Source organism: Macrobrachium rosenbergii, chromosome 3 (assembly GCF_040412425.1).
Source record: "Macrobrachium rosenbergii isolate ZJJX-2024 chromosome 3, ASM4041242v1, whole genome shotgun sequence".
Classification (NCBI taxonomy): Eukaryota; Metazoa; Arthropoda; class Malacostraca; order Decapoda; family Palaemonidae; genus Macrobrachium; species Macrobrachium rosenbergii.
In genome coordinates, this window is record NC_089743.1 from 68,836,755 (window position 1) to 68,863,454 (window position 26,700).

Genomic DNA, 26,700 nt, shown 5'->3' on the forward strand with positions numbered 1-26,700 from the left:
ATGGGTGAGCCGTAGTATACCACTGACTCTTCCGTTGGCTTTTAGTAAACCGGAAGTTTCAGTGTCTGGTGGGACTAGTTTTCGACCTGCACGACTAATCGCGTCAATTCGGAGTTTTTTTATTGCATATAGTGCATTAATTCATGTGTAAAGTAATTTGAAACTTGATGACGAAAGGATTCGACAGGACAGAAGTCCTTTGCCGAGGGAAGTGTGCAAAGGTGAAGAGGAAGTGAAAGTTAAGTCATGGAAGACCTCTTAAGCCAACACAAAAAGATACAGTAAATTAAGAGGATTAGCAACTAAGCCTACTGAGGATTACGCAACTAAGCCTACTTAGGATTACGCAACTGAGCCTATTGAGGATTACACAAATCTAGGCCTACTGAGGAGTCCACAAATCTAGGCCTACTGAGGATTACACAACACAACCAAGCCTACTGAGGATTAGCGCAGGCTGCGTAGGGTAAGGTCTGCAGGCTTGATATAAAAGGCTTTTTAGAAGGACAAAGAGTCTCGTGAAAGGAAGGTTCTGTAATGAGATACTTTGAGGTTAGGCCTAATGGTAAGGAGGGGTGGCGGGGCTTGTGAAGGCTCAAATCCGGGAGGCCTGCTGGGAAGAACGCCTACCACTAAAGCATGGTCATTTTATTGAAGTAGGTTTTTTAATAGCCTAGCCTATATTTTATGTAGGATGAAATACATAGCTGAATTTATTTGGCTAGGCCTATCCTAGGTTATGTAGGGTGAAATGCCCATAGCTTATTGGGCCTCTCCTAAATCGAAGTAGGTTTTTTATACCTTGGTCTGTGTAAAAAATGCCTTTCCTAGGCCTAAATCAAAGTTTTTTTTAAAGTAAATTTTATGTAGGATGAAATAAATTGTTAGGCTTATCCTAAATTGAAGTAGGTCTTTTCATATTTTATGTAGGATGAAATACACAATTCATTAGGCCTAATGTAAATCGAAGTAGGTTTCAACTTATTTGGCCTGTCCTAAATCGAAGTAGGTTTTTTCATATATTTTATGTAGGATGTAATACACAAGCCTAACTTGAGCTGTTAGCCTATCCTAAATCAGAGTAGGTTTTTTTTAATATATTTTTTTTAATATAGGTAGGCTGAAACTTTTTAATATATTTTATGTAGGCTGTTTTTTTTAATAACATAAGAATTAAAAGTCTATTTTGTCGGCCTACCGTAATACTAAATTGAAGCAGTGCGGCAAAATTGTAACCAGTAAACACCTCTAGGGTAGAGGGGGTTTTTTCATATATAGGTGGGGGATGAAATACGTTACATGATTAGGACAAAGTATTACTTTATTCTCTAGGAAGTAAAATAACTAGGAAAACGTCAATTTAGTCTAGCTCACATGGACAGCCGGCTTAGAATTACCCTAAATTGAAGTAGGCTAGAGTTTTTTTCATATATAGGATGAAATACACATGATTAGGCCTATCCTAAATTGAAGTAGTTTTCATATATAGGATGAACTACACAAATGATTAGGCTACCCCAAATCAAAGTAGGTTTATTTTCATATTTCATGTAGGATGAAATATCAAATTATTAGGCCTGTCCTAAATCGAAGTAGGTTTTTTTAATATTGTGAGGCTTCAAGAAAAGTCAGGAGTGAAAGACTGATTCTTTATTATTCTCGACAAGTGTTTATAAGACAAAAAGCAGACAGAAAGGTAGTGGGCGACCCAAGGCCCCCCACTGCGTCCATACACGATTTGTGTTTTCTGGCAAGCATAAAAATACGTACAACATTTGTTACATGGCATATAAAAGGTAGATATACGTATCGGCAGAAAGGCCGTACGATGATGCATAAGATGAGGTACACAAAGAATCTGAAATAAAGACAGGTAAAATACATGACATGTTTAATGTAAATCTGAAAAGAGAAACACAAGGAAAGAGAGGCACGATTTGTCGCCCTTACAATATATTTTATGTAGGATGGCATAACATAACTTACTAGTCCTAGTGTTTTTACAGGAATACAAACCATCGCCTTATATGAAGGAGTACAGTATTCTTCAGCATGAGTGTTAGGAGACAGTTCTGGTATGATTTACAGATGTACCAAGTGTCCTCAGTTGAAGTATATTCTTCTCCCCTTTATTTAATGGGTGATTATACATCATTACTTGCTTAAGATTTAGTTTTACACTAAAAAATTTAATTAGATCTTCTCTTTGTTGCTTAGTCAGAAAGTTACTCAAACTTGCATTTCAGTAAACTTTATTATTTCAGATGATGCCCATTTCTGGCAGTTGCACACCATTGCAGAGTTGGTTGTTAGCCGAATCTGGTATGTTGGCTGATTTCCTACAGGAACCCTAAGGCACTCCTTCAACAAGTACCATTACTTTATAGGATGTCTGTGAGATGATCAGCACATCTTGAAAAGGATTTACAGTGCCTGTGTGAGAGACACTGACATGGGGGTCGCTATGGTAAGCTTGGTTAACAATAAGGCTGATTTTTTGTCTCTGTACTGCTCTCTTGCCGCTGAACCTCCTTCCCTGCAGGGGTGTAGTGCTGTCAGTGCACTTCTCATGGTGTACTGTAGGCATTATTTAAGGTCCCTAGCTGCAGCCCCCTTCATTTCTTTGACTTTACCTCCATCCTATTCTTTTTTCTTCCATCTTGCTCCCCATCCTTTCGTGACAATTGTTACTTAGTGCAACTGCAAGGTTTTCCTCCTGTTCCGGCTTGAAGATCTCTTGACTCACAGTTTCCCTTTCAGCACTGAATGACCTAATAGGTCCTAGTGATTGGGCTTTGGCCTAAATTTTATACTCCATTCCACTGGGCTTCTTTATGACACTTAATTTAGTGACCACACAAAAATTCAGAATTGCCTTTATAGATTGAGCAACACCCTTCTTCTGAGGTACTGGGAGGCTGTTAGTGAATGAATTTATCATGGAGAGCATAAAGTGGTTTACTGTGTTGTTGATTTCTTGTCCAATCAATTCAGTTCAACTGTTCTTGGAATGTTTAAATTAATGGGCATAGCAATAGTATCTTAACTCAACAGAGCTCTGTACTTATTGTATACATTTTTATCATTATGCATTTTTAAATAAATCTCTTGAATTGAATGATAAGTGAACAGTATAGGTTAGTTTACAGTAGGAGCCATGTGGAAATACTGTTAGCTGTAAGATTATATAAAAATGTTCAAGTGCTGGCTGTAACATTGGTTTTATGTAACTTAACAGGCTTTGATACCTATCAGAATATTTGGGGACCTGATGTGTGGCTTCATCTGAAGAGAAGTTCTTTCCATATGTTCTGTTATATAAAGTCTTGATAGTTTTACAGTAATACATAAATGGCAAAAAGAATCGCCTAAGAGGGCATAGATATTTTCCTTTCGATGCCAGGAACATCTGTAGAATTGAGGTATCTGTTCTCACATGCAAGAGACATAACCCCTCTATATATTACAAGTTTGCTGATTATGGATTTATTTGAAGTGGATCTAAATCTTTCATACAACTTTCTTTGTTGATATAGGAAGGCACAAAGGGTACTACTGTACTGTTCTTTGTACTTTAAATATTACAGTAAACCATATGAACAGACTATGAACATTTATTCTTTTGTGTGAACTAAAGTGGATAAGGGTTTATTGTGGAAGTATCGCTTTTAGTGTTCAGGCATGTACCTGTGGTATATTTGAATTGCCAACTGAGCTAATATGGTTTTCATTCATAGTGATAAGAGGCTGTTCATGTGTGATTTATAGATTTACCAAGTGTCATCAGCTAAACTGAATTTCTAGCTCTTCGCTGGACTGGCCAATATCGTTCTTGGCTATCACACTGCAGGGCCGGTGTTCGAATCTCCGGCCAGCCAGTGAAGAATTAGAGGAATTTATTTCTGGTGATAGAAATTCATTTCTCGCTATAATGTGGTTCGGATCCCACAATAAGCTGTAGGTCCCGTTGTTAGGTAACCAATTGGTTCTCAACCACGTAAAATAAGTCTAATCCTTCGGGCTAGCCCTAGGAGAGCTGTCAGCCTTTAGTGGACAGATTGAGCTTCAGTGTGAAATAAAACAGGTTTGGGGAGGTGGACGGATTGAGCTTCAGTGTGAAGCAGAATTACGCACCACTGTTATGGTAATAATGATTTGAAACAAAGGTGCCAATACTTCTATATGCTATAAATTCAGTAATGGCAACTTTTATACAGACGTGAGAGTTAGGCCAGTATCAGTAATGCTTGTGACTTCAAGGGAGAAGGTACTGCATCTCTCTCTCTCACATGAGTCTTTTTGTAAATTTGCTTGTAAATATACGAAGGGGTTGCTGTTGTTTTTTGTTTTTGTCTTTTACGATAGTATGTCGGTTGTAAATGTAATTTTACAAAGAAAATTGCAAAGAAATTTTAGAAAAAGCATATAAAAGTAAAAAAAAGTTACTGAATCTTCCTTCTCATAAATTTACGTGAATATTTTACAACAAATATGCAAAAAATTTGTTACTGCTTTTATTTCTTTTCTGTTTTGATATTGTGTGAGCAGTAATAACAATTTTACAAAATCCAAAAACTTATTTATTAGAAAAAGCATATATAAGTCAGTAAAATTTACGATTGTCTTGTAAATGAGGCCCCACAAGGGGTTGTAAATAGTCATTTTCAACTTCTCGTGGAAGGTAGGCAGAAATTTTTAGAATTTTTTTATTTATACAGTGTGAATGTACATGTCATTCTCTTTCCTTTGATGTGATTTTTTTTTTTATTTTGCCGACCTGAAAGTTTCCCCAGTCTGGGGTGCAGCACATTGATAAATTATGTCGTTCCTTAAGGGTTAATCAGCTCAGTGGTCTGCTTAAACTAAGATATACTTAAACTGAATTTCTGTTTCTCTCTCTCCCCTTTATGCATTGGGTAGCATACATTATTGCTTTCTCAAGATTTAGTTTTACTGTAAAAGATTAGTTAAAATTTCTCTTTTTTGCCAAGTTTGAATGTTACTCAGGTTTGCACTTCATTATTAAGGGACTTAAAGAACATTTTTATATATGCAACTTACCCAGTAATTACATTAGCTAGAGTTTCTCTTGCCTCGGCAGTTTAAATTCAAACATTCGCAGGTTAGCGCTTCAGTTTAGTGCAGGTACTTGTCTCGCCCACTAACGATTGTATCAGGAACTACTCGTCAAACATTCGTCATTACGTTTCTGCCAACGCTCGAGTCAACACAGAGCAATTTTTGTCAGCTTTGTTCTTAAATTTGCCGGCCAGAGACCAGATTTTGGTGATGTTTTATCGCCGATTTCGGGAGCCTTCAAGCTTACAGCATTCGGGACAGTTTTTGATTTTTTGTTTAATTTGTTATATTTCAGCGAACTGATAATCAATTGTTTAACTACTGACAGCGTAGTTTAACCGATGATTTCGCCTTTACCGGTGAATGTAAACATTGTGTTCGTTGCCGAACCAGTAACATGATTTTGTTTCTTATCTTCAAGTCTCAGTCTTAATTAGAACATGAGACTTGTATGTATGATGATACTGTGTGTACTTCGTCTTGGTCTTTAAAAGTTATTTTCCTTTTCCGAATAGTATATAATGTGTTTGCTACCAAACTAAATTTCCTTTGTAAAGAAACTTACAGGTTTGCATTCGCTGCCTCTTCTTTAGTCTAAAATATTAATGTTGCGTTATCTACCCAGCCAATATTTTCGTTTTTGATAAGCATAACTGTAAATCTAAAACGTGTGACAGGAATTTAGACATGTAGATAGGACGGTATTCTATGTACTTCATCTTGGTCCATAAAGGTTAACTTTCCTTTTCCGACTAATGTAATAAATGTAACCTTGTATTCACTCCGGACCGATTTTTGAGAATGAAATGCACCAGCGAGTCTCAAATAATGTTTGATGAGTATTGAGATATGTATGTTAAAGGAATTGAGATATCTGTATAATGGTACTCTGTACATCATAAATTTGTTCTTAAAAAAGTAATTCAACATATTATTACACTTTCCTTTCCAGAGAACTGAAAAGTGTAAGGGCAGGAATACAGTGGGAGAGAATTGTGCTCGTTTTGGTTACAACGAGCTTTTGGAGGATGACAGGAATTGTGAAGAGTTACACATTTTTAGCTCCTTCTGTGATTGCCCAGTAGTGCTCTCCTGCTTAAGCTACTGGCTCGACGGCCACCAACTGCAGAATGCTCGGAGCCTGCTCGAGCTACTGGTTCAGCGGCCACCTGGCTGTAGAACGCTCAGCGCCTGCTCAGCTCTGGCTTGACGGCCGCCAACTGCCTCAGCATTCACTCTATTGGGTGAGCTTTTGCGCTCGGGGCTCACTCTCTGGCACCTCAGCGTTCGCTCTCGGGAGCTTGGCGCCAGTTACTGGTACCCTGGCGCCATCTAAGTCATCTCTCTCCCACTGCTAACCTTCCTGCCCATTTTATCCACTTGCTACTACACCTGGCTCCCTCGCTTCCTTCTCGTGCCATTGCCAGCTTCCTTCTCGTGCCATTGCCAGTCTTGTTTTAGGTTAACAGATACTAACTTTGTGACAGTGAAGTATTGTGCAGTGGAGGAGGTGTCTACTCGTCCCTCGATTCTCTCCAGACAAAGGTCCCTGTCATACTCCCATACACCGGGAGGAGACATACTGGAAGTCCAAGGGAGGTCGGGGAGTTACACACAGGTATTCGCCCCCACAGTTGAGCCTGTTGCCGGTCCCAGGTATCAACAGACACCCTGGAAAGGCATCTTTCTGGATGTGTAGTGGAGGGGGCGGCTGCTCGTCCCACTGATTCTCCTAGGCGCAGGTCACTGCCATACTCCCCTCTACCTGGGAGGAGGCATACCGGTAGCCCAAGGGAGGTCAATGGGGTCTGTCCACGGGCAGTCGTCTCCTCAGTCCAACCTGTTGCATCCCAGGTTGCAACTAGAGACAGCCACTGGAAAGGCATCTCGGAATTGCATTGGCTGATTCTCCTAGGCACAGGTCACTGCCATACTCCCCTCTACCTGGGAGGAGGCATACTGGCAGCCCAAGGGAGGTCAGTGGGGTCTGACCACGGGCAGTCGTCTCCCCAGTCCAACCTGTTGCATCCCAGGTTGTGACTAGGGACAGCCACTGGAAAGGTGTCTCAGAAGTGCATCGGCTTGATTGTCAAGTTCAGGTCACTGGCGTTGCCTCTACCTGGGAAGGAGCCATCTGGTAGTCAAGGGAGGATTCTTGCCCACTGACCAGAGATGTCTCCCCAGTCCAAGATGCAGTCCCACATCTGACTACAAGACAGAATGAAGGTGTCTCAGCCCTCCTTCAGTCCTCAAGTTTGTGCAGCAAGTGGGACCATCTTCGTCATTTCTTTTTGCCCCTCTCTTCTCAGCACCAGGAAGAGAGGTTCTCAGTCCTCAACCTTTCAGCAAGTGGGACACTCCAGAGCTTTTTCTCCTCTTTTGTGGAGCAAGGTTCTGTTTCCAGGAACATCCTGTTTCGGTGGGACGTCATGTTCAGCGCCTTGAAGCAGACAAGTGTCCTATAACAGCCAGGCGCCCTGATGCGGCTCAGCGCCCTGATGCGGCCAAACACCCTGACACAGTCAGGCATCCTGAGAGGGTCGGACGTTCTCTTTCGTTGGAGCACCCTGAAGCTGCCAAACTAACGATAGCGCTGGAACCTCATCAAGTTTCCTAGCACCCTGCAGCTTCGGATAAGCCTTCTTCTGCTTTGGACCCAGCACTAGAACCTTTGTAACAAAAAACTGGACAATATCCTTCATCTTTTACAGAAACCTGCAGTGCAGACTGCCCCTGGATCAGATTAGATGACATCTCCGATTTCTTCTGTTGAGGAAGAAGAGGAGCAGGATACGTCTTCTACGCTGCATGCGGCACTCCTTAGGTGTCTTCTTCATCAGTTCCCCGATTTTTTCACTCCATCATCTCCTTCTTCTCCAGGCTCGTCTTACATGATGAGCCATCAGCCTGTGGATTCGACTAGTCTTCCTAAGATGGTTCTTTCTAAATCTTCAAAGAAAGCTCTTTGCCAAGTAGAGGAATGGCTTTCTGACAAGAGGGATCAAGGAAGGGCCTGTTTTAATGTTCCCCCCTCTCATCTCTCACGTAAGTGGTACTTGTCGTATGCAATGGGAGAAGCTCCTTTCCAGGGAGTGCCTGCCTCCTCCCTGGGGGACTTTTCTGCGCTCATTGACTCGGGACGGAGATTGGCTCTTGCATCGGTGAAAACGTTCTTTTCAGCTCAGGAGATGGATCACCTGTTGAAGAGTATTTTTAAGGCCTTTGAGGTGTTGAGTTTCTCGACTGGTGTTTGGGAGCAGTCGCCAAGAAGCTTCAAGATTCTCCTTCCTTGTGTGCTGAAGCCGCAGACCTTGAGAATTTTCTCTCTTGCACCGATAGAGCCGTCAGAGATGGATCACATGAAGTAGCTGCCCTGTATGCCATGGGCATCCTGAAGAAGCACGCGAACGGTGGGTCTCGTTTACAGTGAAGGGTGTTTCGACCCCACAGAAATCAGCCCTCCTGTTTTCCCCTCAGGATAAACAACATTTGTTTCCTCAAGATCTTCCTCTAGCAAGTGAGGATTTAGTCCCCATGCTCCTGTGGGGGTCAGGCTTCATCTCTTTTGGGAGAGATGGAGCAAAAGAAGAGCGGATCAGTGGGTAGTCAAAGTTTTAAAAGAGGGATACAGTCATACTCCGAACTTACGCGAGGTTAGGTTCCAGAACCCTCGCGCAGGGTGAATTCTTGCATTAGTTTGGCATGGTCTCTAAAAATGCTAATAAATGCTTGATTTCTAAAGTTTAAACACTAAATATGACCCTAATCATGCTCCCAAATTATTAAGTTAATGAAATTAAAGTTACTGTAATTTCATTTAAAAGTTAGCTTAATACATTACCTTAAAAAAAGAAATAAATGGATGACGTAAATAAATGGATGACGTAAAAATCTAGGAGAGTGTGAAGATTAGTATCCTATTTCTCTCTCCCCCATTCCACCAATTTGTTTTTAGAAGTCTTCTCAACCTCATTTTTAAAAACTTCTTTATTGTCTCTTTCTCTTTGTTCTGAAATGCTCTTTGTCTCTATGTTTTAGAACGGCGCATTTACAGTTTGAAAACAGCACAGGTAAAGTTAGATCAATTTAATATTATATACTGTACAGTTAAAGGCATACAGAGAAACAGTAATACTTAGGTTGCGCTAACTACGAACGAGAGAGAGAGAGAGAGAGAGAGATAACAGTTGTCCTTAAGAGAGTGAAATTTCTTATGAATTATTACAGAGACAGAGAGAGAGAATTACAAGAAACCTCTGACCACTAATCAGCAACACCTCCCCCCTCTCTTGTCATGTTAAATCGACATGTCTGACAGCTTTTTGCCTTCAAGCTTCTTACAGAAGATGAGGGAAAGATATTTGTTTGTTTAATATCACATACAAATTTTGTAATTATACAGTTACATTATTATTATTATTATTTGAAAATTAGTACTTATTATTAGGTAAAATTATTATTTATCATACAAAACAAATAAACATATAAATGTACCATAAAAATTCTCTCATCTCAATAAAAGAGAGAGAGAGAAATTATTACTTTTATTATTTAATGTTATTTAATTTACACATAAAAGCTTGAAAACTTATAAATTACATAAAAAATTAAACATAAACACTTTTGCAAGGTTTCTCAGTATTCGCAAATGTTTGCGTCTGTGAAAAACGTGTATGACAGTAAGTTAGGTTCCAATGAAAAGTTCGTGTGTATGTGAATTCACGCAACTGGAATCTCGCAAGTTCAAGGTATTACTGTGTTAGAAAATTTGATAAATGACAGCATAAGTTGCTTTTTAGCATAGATCTTTCACATTCACAATTGGTCAATGATCCTTTTTTTTTTTGCTGAGAACAACCAAATTTGCTGAACAGCAGCACCAATATGCGGTAGATGTTCCTTGCTGTCAAATTTCTCAGTTCCAGAGGTCCTTTACTCCTCACACCGTTGGACTGTGAAGCAGTCTCCTTGAGGATGTTGCACATTTGGAACTTCAAAAGTTCAAGTGAAAATGCAATGCATTACTACCCTAAAACAATTTTCCCTGTAATTTGCTAACATTTTTATCTATTTATTTATTAATTTCTTATATTAGTTTTTCTATTTTGGTAACTAATTTCTTTCTAATTTACCACCTTTTACTTCGTGCAAATGAACACCATATTCTTTGGAAGCTTGAATTTGAAGTCTTTGGGTCCTGTGGGTTTGTATCATGAATTGAATAGGGTTCATCTTCTGAATAATAATAATAATTATCCTTACTTTGACATTACAAAACACTCTGGTGACAAACTACATCTTTAAGCATTTAAATTTATTTTTGTGTTCCCTAGATATGTTGGTTTTCCATCATCGCTACTGGGAAGAAAATTAGACTTCTTCATGGCTATGTAAGGCACTAAGTTAAGTTAAGTATATCTTAGTTTAACCAGACCACTGAGCTGGTTAACAGCTCTCCTAGGGCTGAGTTGTTATCCCCGAAGGGGGTTAGTGCCACCAGTGCACCTCACATGGGGCACTATAGGCATTACTTAAGGTTCTTTGCTGTGTCCTTTTGGCCCCTAGCTGTAATACTTTTCATTCATCTTACTGTACCTCCGTTCTTATTCTTTTTCTTCCACCTTACTGTCCACCCTTTCCTAACAATTGTTACATGGCGCAGTTGCAAGGTTTTCCTCCTGTTACACCTTTCAAACCATTTTGCTCTATTTCCTTTTCAGCACTGAATGACTTAGGTCCCAGAGCTTGGCCTTTGGCCTAAATTGTATATTCTGTATTCCAGTTGAGTTGTTACTGCCCACAGACCCTTTCTAAACTGTACAAATTGTGTGTAATAGAAAGTACAAGATTGTCCCATCAAATGGAGATGAAGGAATGTTGTTAAATGTCTTTGTAACTATTGTAAATGTGTTAACATAATGGCTGTTCCCATGTAAGAAGAAAATTAAATGATACCTTGAAACATTACAGATACTACCCTACTTAGGAACATTCAGAAATACGAACAAACATGATCATAAATTATAAGTGTGTTCGGTAAGAAACAACTGTATTATCATCACATTTTTTATAAGTAACTCACCAAGTAATTACTTAGCTAACAATTATGCTCGAACGGCATCCTAAATTCAAAATTCACAGTAGTGCGTCATTTGCAAAGCAGGGGTGACAGGTCCCGCCCACTGCAACGGAAGCGAGGGGGTGATAGAAGCCAGTGGTGTCTTTATATTTTTTGCCACGCTCTCGACAACACATCGTTCTCTGCGCTCCTGCTTTCATAATTTGCTGGTTGTTCTTTGCTTGCTAGAAGTCAGTGAAATATTCACTTTAGTGTTGTTAAGCTGTGGCTTTTGTTGGTTCATGCTATTAACTTACTTTCCTATTAGGTTAGCTGTGTCGGATTCTAGTGCTTCCAGTTGTCATTTCTGTAGCGAGGGCTGTAGGACTAGATTACTTAAGATTTGTTACGATGCTCATACCATGTGCACTAAGTGTAGGGGGGCCAGTGTGTTCCAGGGAGAATACATGATCTGAATGTGATCTGAATGCAAGGATTGGGATGATTGTAGTTGGAAGAGGTTTGAATGCCATCTTAATAAACTTGAGAAAGATAGGCTTAGGAAGGCGGTCACTCGTGCCGTAAGTAGGGCCTCTGTGAGTAGAAATTCTTCTCCTAAACATAAGTCAGGCTCCAGTCTTGCTCTTTCCTCTACCCCAGGACATACTCTCTCCTATTCTCAGTCTTCCCTCTCTTTCTCCACCCACTCCCATGCTTCAGACCCCAATGCCATTGCCAGTCTAGAGTCTAGAATCGAATCTAAATTCGATAAAAAGATCAGTTTAGTGGTGAATTCAGTGTCGGAGATAGGGGCATCCCTACATTTCCTGATGGACAAAGTGTTCAGTGGCAGTGTCAAGTGGTGTGCTAGTGGAGCAGGTGGTTTCCCGTCCCATCGGTGTTCCTAGACAAAGGTCACTGTCCCGCTCCCCTGCTCCTAGGAGAAGACATACCAGAGGTCCAAGGGAGGCTGGCAGGGTTTGCCCCGGGTTACTGCCCCCTCTGTCAAACCTGTTGCTAGTTCTCAGACTTCGACCAACTGCCGTTGGAAAGGCATGTCACTGGATGTGCGCTGCTTGTCAATGAGCTCGGATTTTCCTGGATTCATCCCGGCCATTGAAAAGGCACGCGGATGACTCGGCTCCCGCTTCCCCACTGCCGGTGAAGCATCACAGGGACACCTTGGATCTTCCGCTTCCGTCGTGGAGCTACGAGGTTGATCCCTCAGTGTTCGCCTCTTGTCAACTTCTGCCACACCCTTGGGATTCTCCACTGTCATGCTCACCCAAGGATTCTAAGCGTCAGCAGCATCAGTCTCAGTGTCTGTCGCCCGAGCATTTGGCTTGTCTGGAGGCACCTGCTCCCAAGAGCCAAGTTCTGGCTCCAGTGCTCCCAGCTTTTGTTCCTGTTCACCCAGCTCTGGCTCCCAGCCCCCGCACCTTTGCGCCCAGCACTGGTTCCCGCGCACCAGACACCTACTCCTGCATTCCCCAGCTGCGGACTCTCAGCATGTGGCGCCATCTTCAAGGCATTCTCTTGGACAAGTTCCCGCCTTGGAATTGCACGACCCGTCTGGCTCCCATCAAAGACCAATTATCCAAGATCTTGAGCTTCATTTGGAAAGCTCTCACTGCGAAGCCTGTTCAGATATGTCTCTATCCTCGGTCTCTTTGGATGAAGAGGATGCAGACCAAGACGCTTCCCCACCCACGGCTTGCACATCTCTTCTTCGTTCCTTCTCACGAGCTATCCCGCCTTCTTCACTCCAGCTACTCCTCCTGCCTCTACCTTCCTTATGACTAGTGTTCCAGATGAATACACTCGCCTTTCCAAGATGGTATTTTCATCTTCCTCTATAAAGGTCATGAAGGAGATTGACGACTTGCTCTCATTGAAGAGAGAGCAAGGCAAAGCAACATTTGTCCAACCCCCCTCTCATCTGATCATGAGAAAATATCGGCAGTATGTAACCAGAGAAGCTCCCTCCCTGGGAGTAGCTGCCTCCTCCCTAAGAGACTTCTCCAGACTTACTGACTTGTCTCGTCAGTCAGCCTTCACTTTGGCCAAAGTCTTCTCATCGTCAGAGTTTGATCATCTAGTCAAAAACTTCTTCAAAGTTTTTAAGTTCTTAGTTTTTTGGACTGGACGGTGGGAGCTCTTGCCAAGAAGATCGAGAATTTCAGCAGACCTGTTCAGATGATCTCTTCTCAGCAGACCTGTTTGGTGTCCTTTCTTTGGAGTTAAGAAGAGAGAATTTTGGTGTTCCTTCACCACAAGAGGAGTCACATCATCTCAGAGATCTGCTTTACAATTTTTGCTGCTGGACTCAGCTCATATGCTTCTGCAGTCAATTGTTGAGCAGATCGCATTGCATCTGCAGAAGAAGTCCTTGCAGGATCTGCTGGCACAGTCATCTCAACACCCCAAGAGTTCTTTGTGTGCATCCTTCATCCCAAAGTTCATCTCTCCGCTTCAATAGCATCCCTTTCATGAAAATAGACCAAAATCTCAATCAAGACCTCGCACCAATCTGCATTTTCAACCCAGACCCCCCAAGAAGAACTCCTCCTCTAAACTTCTGCCCAAGAAGTGAGCCAGAAGTCCTTCATGCCCCAATAGAAGCCAGACTTGTCTTGTTCTGGGAGAAGTGGGATCTCAGGGGAGCAGAACCATGGATCGTCAGAGTATTAAAGGAGGGCCACTGAATCTCATTTTCAGAGAACCATCCTTTAGTATCCTCTCCCATCGCCTTGACAGCCTACTCAAAAGGCTCAGAGAGACATTTGGCCCTTTCGAAGGAAGTCTCTCCCCTCCTTCTGAAGAAAGCCATAGAGGAAGTAAAAGACATTCACTCTCAGGGCTTCTACAATCGTCTGTTTGTAGTTCCCAAAGTGTCAGGAGGCTGCAGACCGGTCCTGGATGTAAGCCCCCTCAATCACTTCATAATAACAACAAAGTTCAGGATGGAGACAAGCCAGTCAGTCATGGCTTCCATTCACCCGGGTGATTGGATGATCACATTAGATATACAAGATGCATATCTTCATATTCCCATTCATCCAATTTCCAGGAAGTACCTTAGGTTTGTCTTTCAATGAAAAGTCTACCAGTTTCGGTCCCACTGCTTCAGCCTCTCCACAGCCCCTCAAGTATTCTCTTGAGTCCTCGCTCCCCTCGCCAAATGGCTACATCTAATCGGCATAAACATCAGCCTTTACCTGGACGACTGGCTTCTTTGATCATCCTCAAAGGAGAAGTGCATGAAAGACCTTCAGATAACTCTACAGCTTTCTCAAGATCTAGAAATTCTTCTAAATCTCCAGAAATCCCAGTTGGTTCTGACACAGGAGATTCTTTATTTGGGGATGATTCTCAACTCTCGGACTTTTCAGGTTTTTCCATCCCCCAAGAAAATCACAAACTGCTTACAGACAATCACACATTCCTCTCCCTTTCATCGTGTTCAGCCCATCAATGGATGAGCCTTCTAGGGACTCTGTCATCCATCAAGACCTTCATCACGTTGGGCAGACTGCACACGAGAGTTCTTCAATTCTTTCTCAGAGCCAACTGGGACAGGAAGACCCAGCTGGACTTGGTAGTCTTTCCTGTCGCTCAGGAGATAGAGTTGAATCTTCAGTAGTGGCTCCCCGAAGGAAGACTTACGCAGGGGAGATCCCGTCTCCCTCCGAGCCTCGATCTAGATTTTTACTCGGATGCTTCGGATCTGGGCTGGGGAGCTCTTCTAGAGGATCAAGAGGTTTCTGGGAAGTGGTCCCCAGAAGAGACTTCCCTTCACATCAAAGTACAAGAGCTGAAGACCATTCATCTAGGCCTCCTACATTGCTCTTCGTCGATCCACAACAAGACAGTGGTTGTTCATGCAGACAACACCACGGTGCTGTCATATACCAAGAAATAGTGGGGCACTCATTCCTTCTCCCTCTGCCAAACTGCAAAGGACCTTCTCTTTGGGTGCACCAGAATCAAGTGACACTGGTCACTTGCTTCATCCAGAGGAACTTAAATGTCCTGGCAGACGAGCTGAGCCATTGCAAGCAGGTCCTTCCTACTGAATGGACCCAGGACCACAGGATTTGTGTCAACCTTTGGAGATTGTGGGGAAAATCTTCCATAGACTTGTTTGCCACCTCAAGAAAGAATCATCTGCCTCTCTTCTGCTCTCCAGCCCCAGAGGCGACTCTCGGCTCACCGCCGTGCCACAACAGGTTAAGATGAGCACCAACCAGAGGCAGCATTCATCTGCTGTAACTCTCTTACCAGGTAAGGAAGCGACAAGCATTGTTTCAGTGTTAGCCACCTTTTTCTAGTTCAAGTTTTAAAACACCTAGTGTATTGAATTAGAATATTCCATTCATCCCACCCCTCTTGCAATGTGGGATTCAGCTAAGTAATTACTTTGTAAGTTACTTGTATAAAAATGACATTTTTATAATAAAATTAAGTTTTATATATACTTCTAAGTAATTACTGAATCAGAGCCCTCCCTCCAACCCCCCAATTTTTTTGTTCATGGACTTTGCGGCAATAAATAAAATGACGCTGCTGGCTTCTGTTGCCCCTCGCTCCCGTTGCAGTGGGTGGGGCCTGTCACCCCGCTTTGCAACCGACGCACTACTGCAAATTTTGAATTTAGGATGCCATGCAAACATAATCATTAGCCAAGTAATTACTTAGGTAAGTATATATAAAACTTAACTTTATTATAAAAATGTCATTTATTTAGGTTTTATGCATCATTTATATTAATAAGGTACTATACTCTATAAAACACACTACAGGTGTACTGTATGTACAGTTTACAGTACTGCATTGTGTTTTAGGATGAAAAAGAGTATGGTACTGTATTGACTGTATACCATACTGTACTTAAATAGCTGTGAAGACCAACTTCCAAACAATTCAAGATACAAATGGCTGTTTGGAACATAACTTTTTGTATGTAGGGTAGTGTCTGTTTTGTACTGGCATTTCCAGCCATTTTAAACCCACTGCCAGGAGGAGAACGAAGGTCAGTATCAGGGAGAGACACTTGTTTATTTGCACTGGTAGAATTGGTGAAAACCTACAATAGAAATGAAGAGAAACAGAATTACATGGCAGAAAACAGGATCAATTTGTAGAAATCAGGCATGAAATGCCTAAAATTTGACAAGGTAGCAGTGTTAATGTCTTGTGGTATTACCGTCCATATTTCCACATGAATCCAGTGACACATGGATGAATGTATGACAATTGGCTGTTGGAGTTCATAATTACACTTATGGTGTGGTTTGCTACAGGTTTTGTTCTAATCCAGAGATACAGTATATGTAAACAGATCTTGGCAATCGCTTCCTAATATCGATCACAGAGGGCAAAACAAGACAGGCAGTCTGGTTAAGTTCTGAGAAAGACATCTGCAAATTCCAAAGAGTCTGAAATAAGGTCACATAAATAAGGTGACAGCGTTAGCCATAGTACAGTTTAACTGTACTTACGTTCATTTTCCCTCTTCCATCACACTTTCCACCTTCTCTAACTGTTGATTCATATGCAACTGCGAGGTTTTCCTCCTGTTACACCTTGCAAACCTTTTCACTGTCAATTTCCATTTCAGCATTGAATAACCTCATAGGTCCCAGCACTTGGCCTTTGGCCTAGATTGCATTCAGGCAGTCTCCAGTTAATGGCGGGGGTTCTGTTCCCGGCCGAGTGCTGTTAACCGAGACTCGGCAGTAATAGCACTAATAACCCATGTAATGTCGCCTTAACCGGGTATCAGCACTGCTAACTGGGGATCGGCACCACTAATGACCCACTTAACGGCACTGTTAACCAGAGATCAGTGTCGCTAACCAGAGATCAGCACTGAAAATCCACTTAACAGCATCGCTAGACAAGCGCCGTAAAAAGATATCGCCATTAACTGATACCGCCAGTAAGCGGGACCTGCCTGTATTCTGTTCTATTCTATATTACACTTAAAAATCAAAGTATGTACCAAAATATTGTAACCCAAATAAACAGTAAAAATTGTTCCTTGTAAATGCTAATAAAAAACGATGTTTAGATATTATACAACAAAACTATGCCTGCATGGAGGGGATATATACTCTTATGAGAAAATGGCAATAATTAATTCTTGTGAACTTTGTGACTGGCATGAATTCAAACCCTTTTGTACATATTGTAACTGATATAATTATTTTGCCATGTTACCATAAGTATGTCTTCCAATGTACACTGTTTATATATATTTCCCATTCCTTTTATGTATATTTACTGTACCTCCATTCTTATTGTCTTCCATATGTCTTCCCACCCTCTGTAACAATGTCTTCATGGTGCAACTGCGAGGTTTTCCTCCTGTTACACCCCCTCAACCTCATTACTTTCAGTTTCCCTTTCAGCGCTGAATGACCTCGTAAGTCCCAGTGTTTGGCCTTTGGCCTAAATTCTATATTCCATGTATATTTTCCAATTATTTCTTAAAGTATATGTTAAGTAGTTTTAGAGTAATTTTGCCTTTTCCAGCTTATTTCAGTTTGGTGTTTTTTTGAGCATCTGAATACAGTAACAGCTCAATTACAGGCAGTCCCCTGGTTATTGGCGGGGTTCCGTTCCGACTATGTGACAATAAGCGAAAATCAGTGATTTTCAGTGCTTATTGGCGCTGATAACTGGAGATCGACGCCTCTGTTAGGTATGATTTTCATTGCTAGACAAGCCCTGTAAAACTGGATCACCAATAACCAGGTACTGCCTGTAGTAGACACTTTGGGTGTCTGGCTTTTGGGTAAGTAACAAAGTCAGTTAAGTAACAAAGACGTATACAGTATCATAGCCTACTCTTGAATAGTTTCTGGATATCTTGACAGTTAACAGCAGTTCCTCAGTTTATGCATCTCTGTTTTATTTTCTTCTTCAAAGTTCCCCTTCCTTTTTCTCTCCAGTTGCACCCGCTTCTGCGTCCACCTTTCAAATGAGCAATGTCACGACTGGACCTTCAAGACTGCCGAATATGGTACTTTCAACTTCGGCCGGGAAAGCACCTAATGAGGTCGAGACCTGGCTAGTTGACAAGAGGGAACAAGGGAAATACAATTTTAGTTATACTCCTTTCCAGCTTCTGGTGAGAAGATATTCGTATTACGCGACCAGAGAAGCTCCTTCCTTGGGGGCGGGTGCCTCCTCCCAAGGGGACTTCTCTCGAGCCTCCCAGAAATGGATCCATGATGAAGAATGTTTTCAAGAAATTTGATGAAGATTTTCAAAGTTTTTTGAGATTAAGTTTTTGTACTGGTCGGTAGGCGCCCTTGCCCATAAAGTACAGCAACACGATGCTTTACCTACGGCTCTTTCTTCAGATATCTTTGGAGTTCTTTCATGTAAGGATAAAGGAATGAGGATGGAGCACAGGAGCTGGCTTCACTGTTAGCTGTGGAGTGCTAAAGAAGAGGGAGTTTTGGTGTTCTTACACCTCTAAAGGAGTAACCTTAGTTCAGAGGTTGGCACTCCTTTTTTCTTCCCTTTCAAGAGATAGTCTGTTCCCTCCTTCAGTGCTCAACGAAATTTCTTCTGCTTTACAGAAGAAATCCACACATGATCGATCTCCTAGCAAAATCATCAAGACGCCCTAAAGAAACTCCTTTGGGGGGTTTTAAGTCATCATCCCCTCTACAACCTGTTCCCTTTCGTGGTATTAGGCATAGATCCTTGTTGAGAGCAAGACTGACCATACAATTTCAGCCCCGCACGATTAAGAAGTCCTCCTCTAAACCTTCCTCAAGAAAGTGATTTGAGTATCCTCCGTACTCCAGCAGGTGCCAGACTCTTTCAGTTTTGGGAGAGATGGAGCAAGAGAGGGGTGGAGCAGTGGGTTGTGGAAATGTTAAGGAACGGTTACGTGATCCCCCTTCCTAGAGAGACCTCCTTTAGTCAAGACGACGATCGCCTTAACTGCCTACTCCAAGAATGCGAGGAAGTTTTCAGCCCTTGCAAGAGAAGTTTCATCTCTCAAAAAGGAGGTGATAGAGGTAGTTCCGAACGTCAATTCAGAAGGGTTCTACAATCGACTTTTTTGTAGTCCCAAACGCCTCAGGAGGATGGAGGCCAGTTCTGGATGTGAGCACCTTAAATGTCTTTGTTCAGAAGACAAAATTCTGGATGGTCTCGACAGACCTACAAGATGCTTACTTCCACATCCCATTACACCTAGACTCTCAGTAATATCTAAGATTTGTGTTTCAGGAACAGGTGTTGCAGTTTTGGGCCCTATGCTTCAGGCTATTAACAGCCCCTAAAGTATTCACTCGCATTCTTACTCCCCTAGCAGGTTGGCTCCACCTGATGGTTATCAACATAGCGTTTTATTTGGATGATTGGATTCTTTGCTCCACATCGAAGGCACAATGTACAGAGGACCTTCAGAGAACATTGCTTCTTGCCCAAGACTTGGGCTTACTAATAAATCATCAGAAGCCTCAGATGACTCCTTCACAGGAGATAGTTTATTTGGAAATTACTCTCAGTTCTCATCTTTTCGGCTTTTCCCTCTCAGGAGAGAGTAGAATCATGTCTACAGAAAACAGATGAAATGCTTCACCTCAAGACTTGTTCAGCAAACAATTGGATGAGCCTCCTAGGGACGTTAGCGTCCATGGAACAGTTCATCTCCCTAGGGAGACTGCATATGAGGTTGTTCCAGTTTTTCTTAAAAGGAGAAATGGCACAGAAAAAGATATCCAGGCTCCTTCACGTTCCCGGTAACTCAAGAAATCAAGAGGCGCCTGCTTTGGTGGAAGTCAAGAGACAGGTTGTTGGAAGGAAAATCTTTTGTTTCCACTGAGCCCAAACCTGAACTTTTATGCCAACACATGAGACCGAGGTTGGGGAGCACTTATAGGAAACAAGATCTCCAGAACATGGTCAAGAGATCAAATGAGTTGGCACATAAACGTCAAAGAATTAAAGGCAATTCACTTGGGTTTGATGGCCTTTTTGACAGAAGTATGCAGAGGGGTGATAGTGGTCCACTCGGACAACACACGGCCCTAGCATACATAAGCAAACAAGGAGGAACTCGGTCTTTTTCCCCCTGTGCGAGGCAGTGAGGGATCTCCTAATGTCAGAACAGAATTGTACAAAGTTGTTGACCAGGTTCGTCCAAGGAAAACTGAATGCGTTGGCGGATCAACTAAGTCAACAGAATCAAATAATTCCTACAGAGTGGACTCTCGATCCATTGGTCTGTCTAGACCTATGGAAACTGGGGAAAGCCGATGCTGGATCTCTTCGCGACGTCGAGAAATTGTTGACTGCTCTTTTCTGCTCTCCAGTGCTGGATCCACAGGCATGGGCCACGGACGCCATGCTTCTTGACTGGCCTGACAAGTTCCTGTATGCCTCCCCCCCCCACCCTTTGGGATGTTAAGGGGTGTACTAAACAAATTTCGCCTGCACCAGAATGTATCGATGATTCTGGTAGCCCTCTCTTGGCCCTTGAGGGAATGGTTCCCAGAACTAATGAATTTGCTGGTAGATTTTCTAAGACTCCTTCCTCAAAAGAAAAAGCTTCTCAGACAACCCCACTTCAGACACTTTCATCAAGGTTTGTCTTCTCTGGCTCTGACAGGATTCAAACTGTCAAGACTCCTCAGAGGAAAGGGTTTTTCGAGAGAAGCTGCGGAGGCTATTTCAAAATGTAGACGTCAATCCTCAGCTAACATCTACCAGAGCAAGTGGTCAATTTTCCGAAGTTGGTGCAAAAGCAATAGAATCTCTTCTTCTAAAAAACTTTGACAGAGATTGCAGACTTTTTTTTTATTCTTGAGGAACTAAGAATTTATCCTCTTCAACCATAAAAGGCTACAGGGCAATGCTGAGCTCTGTGTTCAGACATAGTGAACTAGACATATCCTCAAATCAAGACCTTTCAGACCTCATTAGGTCCTTTGACACTAAGAAACAAAAGCATTCGGAACTTGTTTCTTGGAATCTGGACATAGTCCTAAAGTGGCTCTCCGGGCCACCATTCAAGCCCTTGAACGTAGCCTCATTCAGGAGTTTAACGAAGAAGACACTATTTTTTAGTAACCTTATCAACAGCCAAGAGAGTTAGTGAAATTCAGGCCATTGACAAGAGGGTCAGTTTTTCAGGAGGTGATGCAGTCTGCTCCTTTATTTTGGGATTTCTCGCTAAGAACGAGAACCCAAACAACCCCTGGCATCATTTCTTAAGCATTAAAGGACTAGCAGACACACTCGGACCAGAAGAGATTGAGAGGGCACTTTGCCCAGTAAGAGCCTTAAAGTTCTACCTTGTCAGGACTGAGAAGATTAGGGGTTCATCTAGCAACCTCTGGACTTCAGTCAAGGATCCATCTCATCCTCTTACAAAGAATGCTCTGTCCTTCTTCTTGAGGGATACCATTCGTGAAGTACACTCACGATTGAGAGAGGAGGATTGTCCTATCTCGAAAGTAAGGCGCATGAAGTCAGATCTATGGCGACTTCATTAGCTTTTAAATACAATCTCTCACTCTCTGCAATACTTCAAGCGACTTACTGGAGGTGCAGGTCCATATTTGCTTCGCATTACCTCCAAGATGTGGAAACAACATTTAACGATTGCAGTACCCTAGGACCTCTATCGATGGCTGGTATGGTATTGGGGGAGGGAGCATAGGAAGCATTCCTTCCTTCCTCGTCTCCTCACCTTGATTAATGGTGTAGAGTTCTTGGGGAATCTGGGGGCTATGTTGTACTTGGATACCCACCAGTCTTTTAGTGGTAGGTGGTGGTGTTTTTTAATGTTTTATTGTGTAGGTAACGGTTGTATTTCTGGTTTTGTATGGTACTGCGCCCTGGGCAAAGGCAAATTTTTTTGGTACTTCATTAAGTGTTCGGAAATATCCTTTGCTGTGAAGCTCCCGCTGATGTAGCAGATGACCCTTGGCCATACAGCCACATCTCTACAGTTAAGATGAGTGCACAACCAGAGGCAGTAACTTCCTGCTGTGACTCTCTTACCAGGTAAGGAAACAACAAGCATTTCTTGCAATGCTAGCAGGCATTAATTCCTGTAATTCATTACTTTTATTTTAATGTTTTGGGGAAGTATAGTCCATGCATCCCACCACCTGTCAATGTGGGAATCAACTGCGTGATTACTTGGTAAGTTACATATATAAAATTGACATTTTTATGATAAAATAAGATTTTATATATACTTACAAGTGATTACAGAGTGGGAGTCCACCCCCTTCCCCTCACATGGACATTGGGCATAAACATATTGAAGCCCTCGGCTCAGTTGTTCCCTCTTTTCCCGAAAGTGGGCGGGGTCAGTTACGTACACCATAACGTAAACAAAAGAATAGCTACTGCTGATTTCAGAATTTTAGCTGCCTGTTAATAGAAACTGTTATCTATGTAATTATTGTAAGTATGTATAAAATCTTATTTTATCATAAAAATGTCATTTTACTGTATTGTTCCTCTTGACATACACAAATTGAATTGTCAACCCCTTGAACACCCTTGAGATTTTTCAGAATCAAAGACAAGGGATATGGTTGGTTACCATTTTCAATTTTACTAGGACAAAATATTGCCCGAGGGTACTTTTTCCGTTTGTAGGTGTTTGTATAAATATCCAAAATGAAGGCTAAGGAGCCATTGCGTAGTACTGTATATCCCTGACTTGAGAAAGTAAACTGTGTTTGTGGTTGGTGGTGGTACTAAGGGGTTTGTATTTCACTGGTGTGTATTGTGACCTGCTATATTAGTTTATTTAATCCAAGTTGTTCTGAGTTCAGTTTACCAGTACCTAAATCACTAATTGTTGCTAGTAGTCCACTAGCCCAAGCTAGTCTTTTTATAAGCTGGTTGAATGCCCCAGTCGTATTTTGGGTCCTTAGATTATTGGTGAGTTTTTAAGATACCAAAAAGGAAGGTGCTCCTAACATTTGCAGATTTGGAGTAAGTCTGTAGTTTTATATCTAAAGTGTCTTAGGTGATGCAAGCTATGCATTCTGTCTTATTTAGAATTCCAAAACTAATAGACGAGCCATTTTTCAACTTGTGGAATTGAACATTACCTTGTTTTTACATAGCCTGGTATATGTGGGTGAATTTAAGTGATACATATTGTATTAAAAGTTCTGGTCAGAACATGAGTTATTAAGGCAAGGGTATTGTAGGTAATTGCATCACAGTATTTTGCCATATGAATAAGTGTCCACACCACAACATTGAATTTATACCTGTCATGTTTTCATTACAGGTTGCTGATCACATTTGTGTCGCCCACAAGCGACCTTCAAGTAATATACAAGTGCATACATGAAGAAGACCATTGCATTGCATACTAGAAGATTCATCGGACTTGCGTCGAACATCCATCAGGGCCTTATTCTTGAATAAGAATCGTAAATGGAACTACTTACTGTGAGAAGAGATCAAAGTGAACACAGAGTAAATGAATCTGGTGTTGAAGGGACACAGAAGATAATCTTCAGTACCATCTGTATTGTGCTGGGGCCCACCTTATACCTACAGCCTGGATTGCCTCCAGGTCAAATTAAAGGACTTTTGTACTTATCAGCTACCATATTATGATTATATTTTAATATGTGACCGTTTTAGATGTGATAGACTTTTTTTGCATATTTCTTTAATGGAATGTTCAGAGTAGAACAAGGTTAGGAACTATGTGGTTAGAGTAAAACAAAGTTAGGAACTATGTGGAATTGATGATAACTGTAAGACATCCAGAAAATATTCAAGTGTAGGCTATAATATAGGGTCTTTCTTCCTTTATAGACTTTGCCATTTATCACAAGGGCCCTACCCCAAAGTGTCTGTTAAGTTGAAGTGTTAGTGTAATCAGTTTGCGTAGCCTATAAACGGTTGCTTTGTCATACGTGTCTTCATATTGTTTTCCACGTGAGGTTAGGCCTCTTAAAAATTTCCACCATCAGGTTGTTATACCTAGCTAGCATACTTTCACCCAGAATTCTTTCGTGGTTTCAGGATAGAATTCCTGTGTAGAATAAAAATCATAGAAATAACATATAATTGCTAATAGATATATATATCCATAAATACATATGAAATATAAATAAACAATAAGTTTGCCCAATAGTCTTTGTCATATATAATTTTTTTTTCTGATTTGGCTGTTAACAACAAGCCATCCCCTGTTAGGGGTTAGTGCTATCAGTGCACCTCACAAGGTGCTGTCGGCATTGCTCAAGGTTCTTTGCAATGTTCCTTTGGCCCCTAGCTGCAACCCTTTTCATTCCCTCTATGCTAACCTCCGTTCATATGCTCTTTCTCCCATCTTACTTTCCTCAGCCCTCTCCTGACAGTTGTTTCAACATTAATTTCAATGCTGAATGGTCTCATAGGTCCTAGGGCTTGGCTTTTGGCTCAAATTATGTATCCCAGTTCCAGTTCCTTGCCGTTTAATTGTCATGCTAGGGGTTTTCCTAACCTCTTCAGATGTTGCATTCTCTACTGATTAATCTGTTATATTGATGTCCTCCAATTCATATTCTTTCTCGTCCCAGAAAGAATCGCTAAGCACAGCCTTCACTGTCCTACTTTGTCTTTTTATTTTACTTTTTCCCTGTCACATATGTTATTCATGTTTACTGTTATTTTATTCCAAACATGTTCTTTTTATTCTCTAAGAACAGCCTTCACTGTCCTACTTTGTCTTTTCATTTTACTTTTTCCCTGTCACATGTTATTCATGTTTACTGTTATTTTATTCCAAACATGTTCTTTTTATGAGTCCATATCTGCCACAGCGTCAGCTCATTGAACCACTTGTCTCTGGACCACCTCTTCTTCATTGACCTAACTATCCTCCTCTTGCCCAGTCCCAGCTAGAATTTGAAGTCGTCTTATTTCTGAGTCCCACAGAACCAACATTCTTGGCCATTGTTAGCGATTGCACGAGGTTCCTATGGTGTGGCCTCGACACGGTGCACTGTAGGCATTGCTTAAGGTTCTTTTCAGCATCCCTTCAGCCCCTTGGTGCAAGTCCTTTCATATTCTCTTTCTTCCATCTTACTTGCCTCCCTCTCTTAACAATTGTTTCAGTGCAACTGCTAGGTTTTCCCCATTACACCTTTCCAACCTTTTTACTCTCAATTTTCCCTTTCCATAGGTACTGAATTGGCCTTCGGGTCACAGCCAGTGACTTGTTTTTGTTCTATAACATCTCTGTAAGGGCTACCAGTTATGGTGTCACTTGCCTGTATCACAGTAGATGGTACTAAAGCTTCTCTTCAGGATTGGTTTGACCTGAAATGTATTGCTCTTTTTCTTTTACTTTTCAACTTGGCATTGTTCAATATTCAGTTGTATTTTTTTTCATTTTGTACATTGTTCAATCTTCTGTCATTATCAAAGATTGCTAAGTGGTCTGTTGGCCTTCAATTCTATATTTAAGAAACTGAATTTAATTTTGTTTTGTTATAAGAATTAAACAAAATGGACGCATATTTCCTTTAAGATAAAATTTACCCACTGCTGTCCAGACAGTGTGTGTCCTAAGTATTTTTACATTTCCCAGATATATATTTACGTATTCTGAAAAACTCAGTTATTATATGAAATTTAATAAGTTTTGGTGTTCAAACAAACCATTCATGTCAGCACCAAGAGAGATTTGGTGTTTAATCTACTTGAAGATAAAACAGATTACAGTATAGTTATTCAAGAACTTTTCCCAGGCCAAGCCCTGTGTGGGTCCAGTCACGTGAATTTGTGGTCTTGTTAAAACAGTGTAAGTGTAACAGTGCCTTATATATTCTTTTGTGATGAACTATTGTATTTTAACAAGAATTTGTTATAAGTGTCATTTTATATTCAGGAATATTTTTTTCATTTTGTGTTCATTACATGTAATGTTACATTGCTTATTGGCACTTATATTGCCTTTTCTAAAAGAAATTAGGAACATTGACTCCCCCAACTAATAATTAAGCTGTGAAGGAGAATAATAGATGTATTTTATTTTTACACTTTGGTAACTTGTTAGTAACATGTCAGTAAGCATGTTAATGGTCACTTCTTCAAATACGACAAATCTAATTTTTGTGATTTTTTCATCAAGTCATGTAGTGTACTATCGGCAAAAATAGTAAAGATAGATTTTTCTTAAATCTTAGGACACACATTGCTCGATAATGTCACACTTGGCAACTCTAGAAAGGGTCAGAGCTTCAAAGTCATCGTGTTTGTTGCCTTCTAGATTTCCAGTAACTTTAAACCATAAAGATTTTGTAGAAGTCCTGTACAGTAATCAATTATACTTGAATGCAGTAACAACCTCTATATTATTTGTTAATGTTGGTTTGGTAACATCAGTTCAGAGTAAAATATCGATCATCCTTTAAAAGCTACCATGAAACCTTGCTCATAAGTGATGAACACTATAATGAAGTAAAATTCATGTAATTGGAAACAGGATTTTAAATAATGAAATTTATTTTCAATTTGGGCAATATCCAATGGAAATCGTGAGGAACAATTCAGGAATGAAA

At 41.1% G+C, this 26,700-nt stretch overlaps 1 long non-coding RNA gene across 1 annotated transcript; it reads left to right on the forward strand.

Moving 5' to 3' along the window:
• On the forward strand, positions 1-25,212 carry LOC136825101 (uncharacterized). Its single transcript, XR_010849244.1, has 3 exons — positions 1-466; positions 2,265-2,467; positions 23,427-25,212. It is a non-coding gene; the product is annotated as an uncharacterized lncRNA (long non-coding RNA).
• Positions 25,213-26,700: the final 1,488 nt, after the last annotated feature.